This window comes from Spermophilus citellus, assembly GCF_964194105.1.
Source record: "Spermophilus citellus genome assembly, contig: SCAFFOLD_264, whole genome shotgun sequence".
Lineage (NCBI taxonomy): Eukaryota > Metazoa > Chordata > Mammalia > Rodentia > Sciuridae > Spermophilus > Spermophilus citellus.
In genome coordinates this window covers 40,132-54,547 of record NW_027673160.1, presented here as the reverse complement: position 1 = coordinate 54,547, position 14,416 = coordinate 40,132, and the positions used below count along the sequence as shown (strand labels likewise).

The 14,416-nt window shown below is 37.0% G+C and overlaps 1 pseudogene across 1 annotated transcript in view; it reads left to right on the top strand.

Moving 5' to 3' along the window:
- The first annotated feature begins 45 nt into the window (after positions 1-45).
- Positions 46-14,416, top strand: part of LOC308640046 (mitochondrial 10-formyltetrahydrofolate dehydrogenase-like) — a 49,674-nt pseudogene continuing 35,303 nt past the window's right edge. The window contains exons 1-4 of the transcript in view: positions 46-59; positions 8,546-8,691; positions 12,172-12,406; positions 14,176-14,345. The product of the transcript in view is annotated as a mitochondrial 10-formyltetrahydrofolate dehydrogenase-like (transcript). The remainder of the gene's footprint in view (positions 60-8,545; positions 8,692-12,171; positions 12,407-14,175; positions 14,346-14,416) is intronic.

Genomic DNA, 14,416 nt, shown 5'->3' with positions numbered 1-14,416 from the left:
TTGGAAATTACTACAGGAACAATAAAGAAGAAATATCTCTATACTATGGCTGCAGGAAAGTGAGTAAATTTCCTAAAATCATATGGTATTCAAGTTGTTAAATGACAGATTTACTAAATATCCACTCCTTAAAGAATTTTCTTCTGGAATATTTTTGGCAGTGAATAATGAATTCTATTATCTGGATTTTGGGGTTTAATATAAAATCATATGGAATGAAATTTGGCCAAATCCTAAAAAGATTCATACATAATTTGTTGTTTACTTAATGATATGTTGTGGAGATAGCAACTAATGAATATATTTATTTTTAGAAATAGTTACTTGTTTTTCTTTTCAGTTTCTAATAACCTTTAAATTTATTTCTTTACTGAGTAACTCAGGGCCACTGATGTGTTTTTTTTTTCCATTTTGTAGTCTCCAGGCATTTGCTCTTCTAAGAAATCTGTCTTGAGAATTCTTTTTCTGAAGAGTATCTTAACATGAAAAAAATAAAAAGTATATGTGTTGCCCCTGAAATGTATTCTCAATGCACTCTCTTTAAACTGGAGAGTAAATAATATTTCCCCAGACTGACATCCCTGTGTTACGTGCTAATAATACATTGATGGCCTTTAAAGAAATTTCATACAGTTATGTCTATGGGTAGTTTTCTGTGGGCTGCTGAATTGCCATTTAGTATCCAGATACCCAAGTTTTTTTTTTTTTTTTGTTTTGTTTTTACAATGGGAATAATTTTAGAGGGCACAGATGAATAATGCTCTTCATGGAGGCTATAAATACCTGTATGTTCTGTAGTGCATAGCTGACAAAGCCCCTGTAAGACACTGTGCAGATACTAATTGGTTAACAATTATCTGGCACTCACATAAATTTTCTTTCAAAAGCTTGTAATAACTTTTTCACTTTAGGCATCTATGTCATCCACATTCCCAAGTATAAAAGTTTAAATCTTTCTTTTCTGAATTCCAGGTTCCATTTCTCTTATGGTTCAAGGTGGTGCAAATAAGTATGTTTTTTCTATCTTTCTTTTACACTGTGTTTCTAATAAAAAATGTTCTCTGCTCCAAGCCTATATTTCCCATGTCCAACTATGTTTATAAAATGACATAGAAAATTGTATTTCATAATTTATTTATTTGTTTTTTTTAAGAGAGAGAGAGAGAGAGAGAGAGAGAGAGAGTTTTTAATATTTATTTTTTAGTTCTTGGCAGACACAACATCTTTGTTGGTTTGTGGTGCTGAGGATCGAACCAGGGCCGCACACATGCCAAGCGAGCGCGCTACCGCTTGAGCCACATCCCCAGCCCGTATTTCATAATTTATAAAGGAGAGTTGAGAATACTTTTGGCTCATGTCTCCCTTACTTAGAAACTGAACCAGAACTGTGCTTGGTCCTGAAAAGGGAGCACCATAACCAATCAGATATATAAAAAAAATGTTGATTGATTGTATATTCTCTTCTAAGAACTCTCTGTTCAGATCCTTGGCCCATTTCTTGATTGGGTTGTTGTTGTTGTTGTTGTTATTATTATTTGCTTAGCTTTTTGAGTTCTGTATGTATTCTAGAAATTAATGATGTGTGAGGGGTAAAAAATTCCTCCTAAAATGTAGGCTCTGTCTTCACCATACAGATTGTCTCTTTTGCTGAGAATAAACTTTTTAGTTTCATTCTATCCCATTTATTCATTTTATTTATTTTAATTCTTGTGTTATCAGTGTCTTATTAAAGAAATTGGGGCCTAACCCCACATGATGAAGATTAGAGCCTGTGTTTTATTCTATTAGACACAGAGTCTCTGGTTTAATTCCTAGGTTCTTGATAAACTTGGAGTTGAGTTTTGTGCATGGTGAGAGATTGTGGTTTGTTGAAGAAGCTATCGTTTCTTCAGTGCATGTTTTTGACACCTTTGTCTAATATATGATAATTGTAATTTTGTGGGTTAGTTTCTGTTACCTCTATTCTGTAGCATTCTTTAGCAGTCTGTTTTTGAGGGGTTTTTTTGTTTGTTTGTTTTGTTGTTGTTGTTGTTTTGAAATGCAATGCTGTTTTTGTTACCATTGCTCTGTGGTATAATTTAAGGTCTGGTATATTGATGCCACCTGCTTCATTCTTCCTGCTAAGGATTGCTTAACTATTTTTGGTCTCTTATTTTTCCAGATAAATTTCATGGTTTCTTTTTCTATTTCTATGAGGAATGCCATTGGGATTTTGATCAGAATTGCTGTAAATCTGTATAGTGCTTTTGGTAGCATGACCATTTTGATAATATTAATTGTGCCTATTCATGAGCAAAGTAGATCTTTCCATTTTCTAAGGTCTTTTTGATTTTTTTCTTTAGGGTTCTGTAGTTTTTCTTGTATAGATCCTTCACCTCTTTCATTAAGTTGATTCCCAAATATCTTTTTTTTTTTTTGAAGTTTGCTGAGGGCCATGGCCAGGTAGAAATGACGCATCGATATTTCCTTGCCAGCGTACCCCATGTTAAATTTGCTGTGACCTTGCATGTGTGTTTGAGTAGGTGACCCTGCTCAATGACCAGGGTGGATCCAGGATTAGGGTGTATCCTGCAGTTTGAGGAAGTATCCCGGTCCTTGGGTTTAGGGCGTTCCCGGTTTAAGACAAGTTTAAGGCGTTCCCAGTGGAAGACAATAGGGGTTTTAGGGAAGTTGGAGGTTGAAGATTATTGCTGCCGGGATTAGGGCGTTCCTGCTGCCTGAGCTCCCGTTGAGCTCTCGTGAGATTCTGAAAATATATGGGAAGAAAAACCCTCGTGGGGTAGGTGATTTGGGAGGCAGGAGAACGGGATCGCCCGAGAATGTGTGTAGAGGCCGGTGTGAGTTCGGGAATAAAGAATTGCTGTTTGAATCTACAAGGTGTGTGGTGGCTCGTGATTCTGTGCCCAGCCAAGACTGTGGCAGAAGTTATTGTAAATGGAGTAGTTTTTTTCATTTCTTTCTCAGAAGATTTTTCACTGATATACAGAAATGCCTTTCATTTATGGGTGTTGATTTTATATCCTGCTACTTTGCTAAATTTATTTATTAATCATATCTGGCATTTGCAGGTAAATGGATAGCATTGGAGAAGATAATACTAAGTGATGTTAGCCAATTCCAAAAACAAACAAAAAAAAAACCCAAATGTTTCCTCTGATATATGGAGGCTGACTCATAATGGGGTAGGGAGGGGAAGCATGAAAGAAATAGATGGATTCTCAATAAAGAAGAGTGGTGGGAGGAAAAGAAATGGGGAAGTGGATTAGCAAGAATAGTGATGTAGACCATCATCAAAAGTACATGTATGAAGACACAAATTTGTATCGCCATACTTTATTTACAATCAGAGATATTAAAAACCGTGTTCTATACATAGAATAAGAATTATAATGCTTCTGTTGTCATTTATTTAAAAAAAATCAATAAAAATATGAAAAAAGTTCATAAATTATATACCTTCTATGTGTGCATGTTATATACAGAATATATGTATGTATGTGTATATATATAGACACACATATGTTTATATATATATCTAGGGAAAGGCAAGTTTCTTTCCTAAATTTCTAAAAATCAATTAATTTATTAATTTGTTCTAACTTGCTAATAGAGCAGAATGCATTTCACTTCATATTGCACAAATAGAGCACAAAATTTTATTTCTCTTTTTTACAGAAAGTATAGTTAAAAAACCCATGTAACTCTACTTTGTGTACAACAAGATTTTCATCTCATTCCACCATCTTACCTACCTCTATACCGTCTCCCATCACCTCCCTGACCTTTTTCTTATTCAAAGTTTCTTCATTTCTTCCATGGTACCTCCCACTTTATTCATTGTGGATCACCATCCACTGAGCATTGAAAACATTAGGTCTTAGGTTTAGGGGGACTGGCTTACTTGCCTTAATATAATATTCTCCAACTCCATCCATTTACTTCCCAATTCCATAATTTTATTCCCTTTAATGCTCAGCAATATTTCACTGTGTATATAGACCATATTTTTTTATTCATTCATCTATTGAAGAGTATATAGATTGGTTCTATAGCTTACCTATTGTGAATTGTTTTGCTATGAACACTGATGTGGATATGCCACTGTATTATACTGTTTTTAGCTGTTGGTCTAAACTGAGGAGTGGGATAGCTGGGTGAATTTTGGTTTCTTTCCAAGTTTTCTAAGGAATCTCCTTATTCTTTTCCAGATTGGTATCACCAATTTAGAGTCCTACCAACAGTGGGCCTTTTTCCCCACATCCTCACCAACATATATTTTTGCTTGTATTTTTAGTAACTGCCATTCTGATTGGCTTAAGATTAAATTTTGGAGTAGTTTTGATTGGCAATTCTTTAATTGCTGGAGATGTTGAACATTTTTTAATCGATTGATTGATTGTTTATCTTCTAAGAAGTGTGTCTCTTCAGTTCCTCAGCCCATTTCATTTACTGTTTAGGAAATTTGTTTTTTGGCATTAAGTTTTTAAAGTTCTTTGTATATCCTGGAAATTAGGTTTCTATCTGATGTGCATGTGGTAAAAATTTGCTCCTATTCTCTGGTATCATTTTCTGCCTCACTGATTGTTTTTTTTTTTTTTTTTTTTTTTTGCTGAGAGGAATCTTTTCAGATCGAATTCATCCCACCTAGTGACGCTTGTTTCTATTTCTTGTTCTTTAGTAGTATTCTTAAAGAAGCAAAATTTCAAATCCTCTACCTGAGATTACAGGTGTGTGACATCAAAATAGCAACACAATTCATCTTCATTTCAAGCCCACTTTCTTAAGGGGCTTTCATCCTAGGAAGGAAAAGAAAATGTTATATACAGGCCATTGGGTCTAAGGACATATCATAAAATAAGGAATATACCGTTAATTAATTTAAATAATAGACTCAAATCTTTGGATCTGCAGAAACATACACACACACACACACACACACACACACACACACACACCATATACTTTCTGGTTAAATCTCCCTGCCCTCACTCAGGGCTGTTTCTCTCTAGTTTTTTATATCTCTTAGAAATATTGGTATAAAAATGTATCTTTTACCTGTAGCATAAAAAGAAGTGATCATGTCCTTCATCTTCCTTAACACAGGACAAGCATAACTCTCAAATATGGTTCTATGAACTGAGATTTTCTGGAGTCTTGAAATAGTTTTGAGGGTGCTGTTCCAAAAATACATATACTTCATTAGTAATATTTTAGTAACATAATGGTAATTTTCACATAGTGGAAATGTTGGGTTATAGTATAAAATTCAATTTTTACTATTTTTATATTAATTGTAAAAAAAATTATCTTTCCACCTCATATAATTTTAATGTTCAAGCTGTTTCCATACAAGAGAAGTCAACTGAAATTTTATGGGATTGTCACTGTATTATTTTCATCCATAAATATTATATTTACATATGTAATCTACAAATTCAAAAGGCCTCTTATGCAAATTTAAATGCAAATGCTTTTCTGGGTTGGCTGGATTTTACTTATCCAAGAACACCTTGCCTTAAATTAGCTGCAGCCTGAGGATCTGGATTTCAATTCCCAGTGCTTCAAACGAAAATAAATAAATAAATGTACAGACAAGACCCTACTATTGTGACATCATTTACTTCTTGATTTGAGGTTGTCTCCTGTCATTCAAAAATTAACTAGGCTCAGATATAGTATATGAAGACATAAGCTGGGTCCAATCAGGAGCCCTTATGTAAGCATTGTCCAATCTACACATATTCAGTAAAGAGAAGCATGTTTTGACCATCTGGTGTGAAGTCTGCCAGTGTGGGTATCCATTTCTAGGCTCCCTCACTTATGTTCAGTGAACCTGATTTTTTCTCCTGTATAGGTACTTTGTGATTTATAGAGAGGACACTTGGTTGCTAAAATTACACTATATGATTAGTGTGCAGTGAACTCCTGAGACTGGATGGTGAGTCTGGTTGACACTGGCTGCACTGACTGTGGTGGGAACTAGCAATGGTTGGCTAGAATCCCTGGTGTAATCTTCCTAAGGTGTAGTCCTGGGGAGCTTGGCCCTGTGCCAAGAAGGGAAGCGCTCAGAAGGTCATGGTGCTCTGATCACCATCTCCACACCCAGGACCCTGCATCTAGCCTCCCTCACCTGAGGGTGCTCATTGGGGCCATAGAATGGTATAAAATGAGGAATAATGAAACAGCATAGTCCTCATGTCAATGTGTGGCCTTAAGCATAGCAGAAAGCCTCCACTTTGGGAGACGTCTCAGAAGGTGTAATTGCTCAGAAAGATTCTTCCAAAGTCCACCCTCCAGCGTCACTCTTATCTATGTGGTGTACATACTTCCTGATAACCACTGCATTTGTGCGTGTCAGTTTTTATCACAAAGAGCATGGAAGAGATGGGTAGTAATATTTCATTGTAATGATTTTATTTTTTAAGAGATTTTTCTCATTTTTATTTTATTTATTTTATGTGGTGCTGAGGCTCGAACCCAGGGCCTCACATATGCGAGGCAAGCACTCTACCACTGAGCAACAACCCCAGCCCTTAATGGTTTTATTTTTAAGTGCATATGTGTGACCATGGGATGCACTTGACATTTCTTTCTTTCTTTCTTTTCTTCCTTTCTTTCTTTCTTTCTTTCTTTCTTTTTTTTTTTTTTGGTACCAGGAATTGAACCTAGGGGTGCTTTACCACTAAGTCACATCCCCAGCCTTTTTTTTTTTGTTTTGTTTTAATTTTTTAAAAATGTGGATGGACTTTTCTTACTTTCTTTCTTTCTTTCTTTTTTTCTTCCTGTCTTTCTTTCTTTTTCTCTTTCTTTCTTTTTTTGGTGCTGGGGATTGAACCCAGGGCCTTGTGATTGTGAGGCAAGCACTCTACCAACTGAGCCATATCCCCAGCCCTTATTCACTTATTGATATGTGGTGGTGAGAATCTAACCCAGTGCTTCATACATGCTAGGCAAGTGCTCTATCACTGAGCCACAACCTCAGCCACCTCCAGCCCTTTTTTAAATATTTCATTAGAGACATGATCTTGCTGAATTGCTTAGGGTCTTGCTAAGTTGCTGAGGCTGGCTTTGAACTCAGGATCCTCCTGACTGAGCCTCCCTACCACTGGGATTACAGGCATGTGCCACCTCACTTGGCCTGCACTTGACATTTCTAAGCCTCAGTTTCTTCATTCATAAAATGGTACAAAATGAGGAATAATGAAATAGCATAGATGTAAAGATTAAATAAAATGAAATGATATGGAGGCCTCTGTCCCTTTTCTGAAAACTTTGGGGCCAACTGTGATGAGAGTTCAGGATTATTCATATTTGGAAAGTTACTATAATATATAGATCATACCTTACATAAAATTCCCAGCAGGCTCTGGGGTGTTACCTGCAACATCAGTTTTTTTCTTGTGGCAAACATATGACTATTTCTATAGTCTTTATAAATGTTATTAATGACTATAAATGGTGTATGTCAATTCAGGTCTGATTTGAAGTCAAATGAGTTTGTGCCAAACTTAGAAGAAACTTATAAGGACTATAAAGAGAACTGCATTAGATCAAACCAGGTTGTAAGGCCAAATGGGTTTGGGGCACTTACCAAGAAAAAATATGGAACACATTTTATGAACATCACAGTTTGTGGATATTTTATTGTATCTCTCAACTCCCCAAATGCTTTGAATTCTAGACTATTTGAAAAAATATAGAACACAGTCTGAAATAGAACAAGAGCTTTAAAAAGTTAGAAATCTTTGACTTAAACATTAGGAAATCTGTGCCACACAGTGCAATAGGTTTATTGCATATTACATCCTTTACTTCAATCAAGATTGTACGAGGTTGGTATTATTACACTTGAGAGGAGAAAGGTAGTTACTTGAATACAGCCAAGGGGTGGCACTGAGTTTTGACCTCAAGAACCCTAGCTCTAGGGCTATGCTTCTTTTTTTAAATTTTTTTATTGATTATTTAAAGCATTACATAGCTCATGATATATCATCTTTCATACATTTGACTCAAATTGTGTTTTGAACTCCCATTTTCACCCCAAATACAGATTGCAGAATCACATCTGTTACATATTCACATTTTTACATAATGCCATATTAGTGACTGTTGTATTCTGCTACCCTATGTTCTACTAGATATTGGCCTTTTTGAGAGGTCAGAGGTGAGTCCAGTTCTTATTCCTACATTTTAGGGACACCTTTCCCAGAGTTAAATTCCTTTTAACTATGACAAACTTATTTGTTTACACCTGGTTCATTTCACTAAGAAGCTGAGGTTGCTTATAAGAATACATGCAATCCCAGTGATTAAAATGAATAATCATGGGAATTGGAACAAGAGAAAATGGGCGAGATTTAGGTGTGGAAGTATTTTTACTCTCATATACATGTATGGTAGTCTGGGTTCAATGTTAGACATCAATAAAAATTTTACTTTATAGACCTTGGAGTCTTTCACAGTTCCCAGGTCATCTTGCAAGACTGCAGATATCCAATATCCCCTATCCACATTGACATCTGCCATCACTGAATTTGCTTCACAGGTTTTTTTCAAAAAACAAGCTGAAGTTGGCACTTATTGGCCAGAGCCTTTTTGGACAGGAAGTCTACAGTCACCTCCGCAAAGAGGGCCACCGAGTAGTGGGGGTGTTCACAGTTCCAGACAAGGATGGCAAAGCTGATCCACTGGGTGAGTGCTCTTGGGGTGCATGGATCAAGAACTCTCCAATCCGGGCTGGCGATCAGAGCTCTTACAGCAGCTCTGCATTACTCACAATGTGCATGCCCTCTACTTGTTATTTAGCCATGACCTTGGCAGGGCTCTGATATCATGGGCCAAGGAAGCTGCCTCAGCCCCAAGTAAGTTTGCATTCCAGCAAGCAAGAAGGACAAGAGGGGAAGTTGAGGTTAAACTTTTATTATGGACATAATTCAGAGGTTGCATTTGAATTTATTTGCAGAGGAGACAGAGAAACAGAGATGTTATTGGGGGGTGTATATATGTTCAAGTCAGCTAAGGGAATCCATTGCTAAAGGATGAATGGGGGACTAGCACTCTCTGTCGTGTACATGGGTTTCAGAATAGCAAGATGTGACTTTCAGACCTCATTTTAGAAGGGGTCCTGGGAAATGAACTCTCCTTGGTGACTGGACCCAGGGTGACTAGCCCATTTTCTGTTGGCCATGACCATTTGAACTCAGCACATAACTCAGAAGAAGGAAAAATAGCAATCTGGTTTTTATAGGGTACCCTGGGAGATGGTACAGCCTGTGTTTTATCAGCATATGTTCTAGAGTCAGGGGATTAATGCAAACTCTGCCACTTACTCTATGACCTCAGGCAAGTTGCTTAGTCTTCTTTCAGTTCAATGGTACAAACCTCAGGTGGCTGCTGTGGGGGTTAAAAGAGATAATGTACATCAAGTGCTCAATAGTACATCAGGATCCTAATAAGCAATCAATAATGACAGTAGCTAATCATTCTTGTCAGGTTAGTTGATTGGGGAAGCCCAAAACAGATCTGGGACAGCCAGAAACCAAAATAGGAGATGGACACCTTGGTGCCTCAATCCGGTCTCTGGAGTGCATTATTTACAATGCACATTCACAATGAAGATCTCTCTCCTCTACCCCATTTCTCTTTCTCATATAATCTTTCACATTTTTCTTCCATTATCATACTTCTAACCACCATCTGTCCATTTTACTGTCATCTGACATGTAAATTATGTTCTTGAACATTTTATGAACATCACAGTTTGTGGATATTTTATTGTATCTCTCAACTCCCCAGATGCATTGAGGAAGGCCTCACCGTAGTGGCCAGAGTCCTTCAGGACCTCCTTAGGTTTTAGAACTTGAGTTTTGTGCTAGAGTCATCATCTTCCCCCATCAATCTATCCTAGTCAATGAATTTAAATGATTGGATAGGGAAAAAGGGAAAAAGCACACAAAAATGCAGACAAAAAGATTTAGTTAAGGTTTCTGGAAAGATTTGGAACATATATACACACATATGTATATACACACTTACATATACTCTATTATAGAATATGTAATAGTATATATAAAATATGTATTTTATCTGTTTATATATATATTATCAACTGTGGATGCATAAAAATATATAGTTGTATATTAATGTACCATAATATACTAACACATTAATGTATTAGTAGATAGTATATTATATAATATGTCAAAGTATTTATTAATAGGTAATAGTATTACTATAAAATATTTATATGTGATATTTAGGTGAATATACATACTTAAATCAATATGTACACTTAAGAGGTATGATACTTGGTAAAAATGACATTTTATTGTGAAAAAAAAACAGGCTTGCCTTGTCTGTCCTTTGGAGGGCAAATTCATTTTCACAGGGAGTTAGGATGAGTCATTGTCTGGGAAGGGACAATGCTTGGATGGAGACTTTGATCTGTTCAGTCTTGGCTAGATCCTTACCAAGTGCTGAGTGTGTCCTCTCCATTTTTAGCCCCTCTCCTTTTTGCAATGGGCAAAGGTGAAACATATGCAGCCAAGGAGAGAAATGAAGAATGTCCACATGCTTCTGCTCTTTTCAATGCTTATTCACTCAAATCACTCCATACAATTTCACTTGATTGGTTATTAATCAAGAAATTGACAATCCTTAATGCTGGGCACTGCAATAGACATAATCAATTAAAGCAAAGAATTCTAAGTTAACTCTAAGCACTGAAAACACATTAATCATGACAGACCTATTACAGACATCCCCTCTGCATGCTAAGCTCAAGTGCCAGATCTAAAGTCTTAAGGCTTAGGTCTTAAGTCCAGCAGATGCACACTCACTCAGACTGCAGCGATCACATCAGCAACCAGTGGAGGCTTCTCCTGGTGTGGAGTTGACGGCTGGCTGAGGAGATGGTCATGAGGAGATGTCGCCGATCTCACTAGAGTCAAGAGGCTGCTGTAGAATTTGAGAGCAGTCAGGACGATGCAGAGGATCAGACAGGTGATGAGAAGAGTTGGGATGTCAGTCCAGGTCCTCATCAGGCTCTCCAGCAAGTGGGCATCAGTGTCAGCTGGCTGAATGTCTGTCCTTTTGCTCTATCATTTATACTAAATTTTGGAGGTTCTGCTCACCCTTTGAGTCCCTATCAACTGTTACCAAGTTTCTTAGAGATGTTTTACATTTCAGAGCCAAGCCATTTGGTTTGGTGGTTTCCACCCTGATTTTACACTCTGATCCTTTTCAGGGTTAAAGCAAGTGATGTGTTTATATTAAGTGACTTCACTCACTATGACTCATGTCAGGGTTGTGGAAAGTGACTTGTTTATACTAAGAGGTTTGTTTATGATGTGTTTACCAGGCTATGCCTGATGATGTATTGGAGGGCTCTATAGGCTTGTGCCTGGGGAGGATGCAGGTTTTTAAAATGGAGTTGCTTAGGCTAAGGCCTAAGGCCATCCCTACACTCCTCCACTCTCTTATCCATTTGGTGAACCCGGGAGAAGGAACTAGACTAGTGCAGCTCACCAGCTGTAACCCTTCATCTATTGGTGTCTACCTGTTCAGCAGGGAGAATATGTTGGGCTCTACAGTTTGTCCTGTATGGGGAGGGGGAGACCCAGGTTTTTCCAATGTTCCAAAATTCGAGCATGTTTAATTTGGGAGTGACATACTGGCATGTGGCTCCAAATCTAACACTATTGCATTTGTTCTGGAGTCAGGGGATTAACGCAGACTCTTCTACTTACTGTGTATGACTTTTCTAAAAAGAAAAAAAACTTCCTTTAAAATTTCAAAATATTATCTAATCACAAGCTCTTTTTTTGAACTATGTTTGTATTATATTATTATATTATTTTATTTATTATGTGATGCTGAGGATTGAACCCACTGCCTCACAAGTTCTAGGCAAATGCTCTACCACTGAGCCACAACCCCCAGGCTCAAGCTTTTGGGTTCAAACATATTATGCCTTCAATAGATAAATGTCACTCTAGAAAAATAAATGATGCTATGATAGTATGTCAAATTCTGATCACTGTTTAAATGGTTGTTCACTATGGTTTATTTGTACATGTTTCATGAAATGTAAAATTGCAATGTATGTATTGAGAGCAATATAAAACTTGGCTAACTTTTAAAAAATGAAAATATTTTCTTTTTTATGCTCAGCTTTGGCTGCAGAGAAAGATGGGACCCCTGTGTTCAAGTTTCCTAGATGGAGGGTCAAGGGCAAGACCATCAAGGAGGTGGCAGAGGCCTACAGATCTGTGGGTGCCGAGCTGAACGTGCTTCCCTTTTGCACGCAGTTCATCCCCATGGATGTCATTGATCACCCCAAGCACAGTTCCATCATTTACCACCCGTCCATCCTGCCAAGGCACAGAGGAGCTTCTGCCATCAACTGGTGAGGTTTTTAAAAATAACAGACGCTGGGCCTATTTCCACTGCCTACGGTCTGTTTTTTGTTTTTTTTTTAACCTAGGTGATCAATAAACCAGGTATGCTTGAACAATTGTGAGGTCCTGAGCAGTTGCTTCTAGTACATGAACTCCCTCTGAGATCTTGACATACTGCACGAACCAGGACAGCATATCCTACAAGAATAGTCAGTGGGAACTATTCCAATGACTGTAACTAGGCAAACAGAAGTTCTGTGGTCAGATCAGGTTGGTTTATGCTGGACTGTTTTGTTTTGTTTTGTTTTTGTTTTTGTTTTTTTGTCATACTGGGAATTGAACCCAGGGCCTCACATATGTTAGGCAAGTGCTTTCCCACTGAGCTACATTCCTGGACCGTATGCTAGAATTCTTTATCAAAGGGCTTCCTTGAGTTTTCACTGTGAACTTTAATTGAGCATTATACTCTCTGAGAGGGAATCTGAGTATAATGTTCCACCAAAAAAACTTGACCACAATTTTTTTTGCATAGAATGCTAAACACATTCCAGAAAATGCTGTATTACCTAAAATTATCTTCTTCATTGTCCATCTTCACCCATTTGACTCTAAGCTTCTTGAGGGAAGGACTTTGTGTAATGTTTTTATGGCTATTTTAAGAACAGTGCCTGATGCACTATAAGTACTCAATACCACAGTTCCATGGAGCTGTGGGTTGATGGGCTTTTCCCACATTTTTTTGGCCTTCTTTCCTTTGCCTGCACATCTTCTTGATATCTCTCAGTGTCAAAATTATTGAATAGGTAGAAAATCTACACTTGGTTTAACTGTGATGAAAAAAATTTCATTGTATTTAAAGTTTAATTATGTGAATTGATTTATTTTTTGCTTTTATAAATAATCCTGTCATTGCATTTAAGTTTGCACTTTTTAAATTTCACATTGTTTCCACATGCAGAATCATTGAGTCAAAGCATATAAGTATTTTCAAAACTCTTAATAACATAATACCAATTAATTCCTCAATAATTCTGAAAAGAATGATTTATTGGTGAAAGTCTTGAACAGTAGATCAGGGAAGTAAAAACAATTTAGACTGTAGGCTTTGCTTACTTACTACTTCATTCTCTCTCTGTGTTAATCTATTCTCTGATGTGTAATTATAGGTATTTGTCCACATATCCAGCCTATTGTTTATGTTTTAAGCTCCTCTAAGACCAAGCAAAGCTTTTCTCTTAGGGTAAATTTTACAGAGCACAAAATACCAAGAGTTGTATTAATCAACTGACCTTTACTACAATTTATGTAGACAATCAAGAGCTAATTCTAATCCTAAGTGACATTTATACCTCAATTATAGAACCCAAATTAATAGCTCTCCTGTCCACATTGCACGGAGTATTTTTTCCCCCTTCCATTTCTTTTCTAGGACAAGGTCAAGTGCAATGTAGTAATTGGACCTCAGTGTACAAGTGACTTAGTCCTAAAGTAGAAAACTGACACTTGGGAGTCAATGAGTGGTAGTAATGGTGGACTTGGAAGCCTTTTGAATTTATTACAAGTCATTACCATATATCGACAAGAAGATGCATAAAATGGCAGTACCATCAGTGTCACTTTTTATAAGCTCTGACATCTCCCATCTCTACTGTTAATTTCTTAAGGTCACTTCATTCACTGTCTGCTTTTCCATTGTAACTACCTTGTCCTTTAATATCACTAAATCTTTAATGTTATAGTCAAGCAACATTTTAAGTTGAAACTCTTCTTTTCACAGGACTCTAATTATGGGAGATAAAAAAGCTGGGTTTTCTGTTTTCTGGGCTGATGATGGTTTAGATACAGGACCCATCCTCCTTCAGAGATCATGTTACGTTGAACCCAATGACACAGTGGATGCACTTTACAATCGATTCCTCTTTCCTGAAGGCATCAAGGCCATGGTCAGTATGTCTGTGCCATCAAGAAGAATTTAGGAAACCTTTAAGTTTTGGAGAACTTTTTTTCTTGTATTAAGA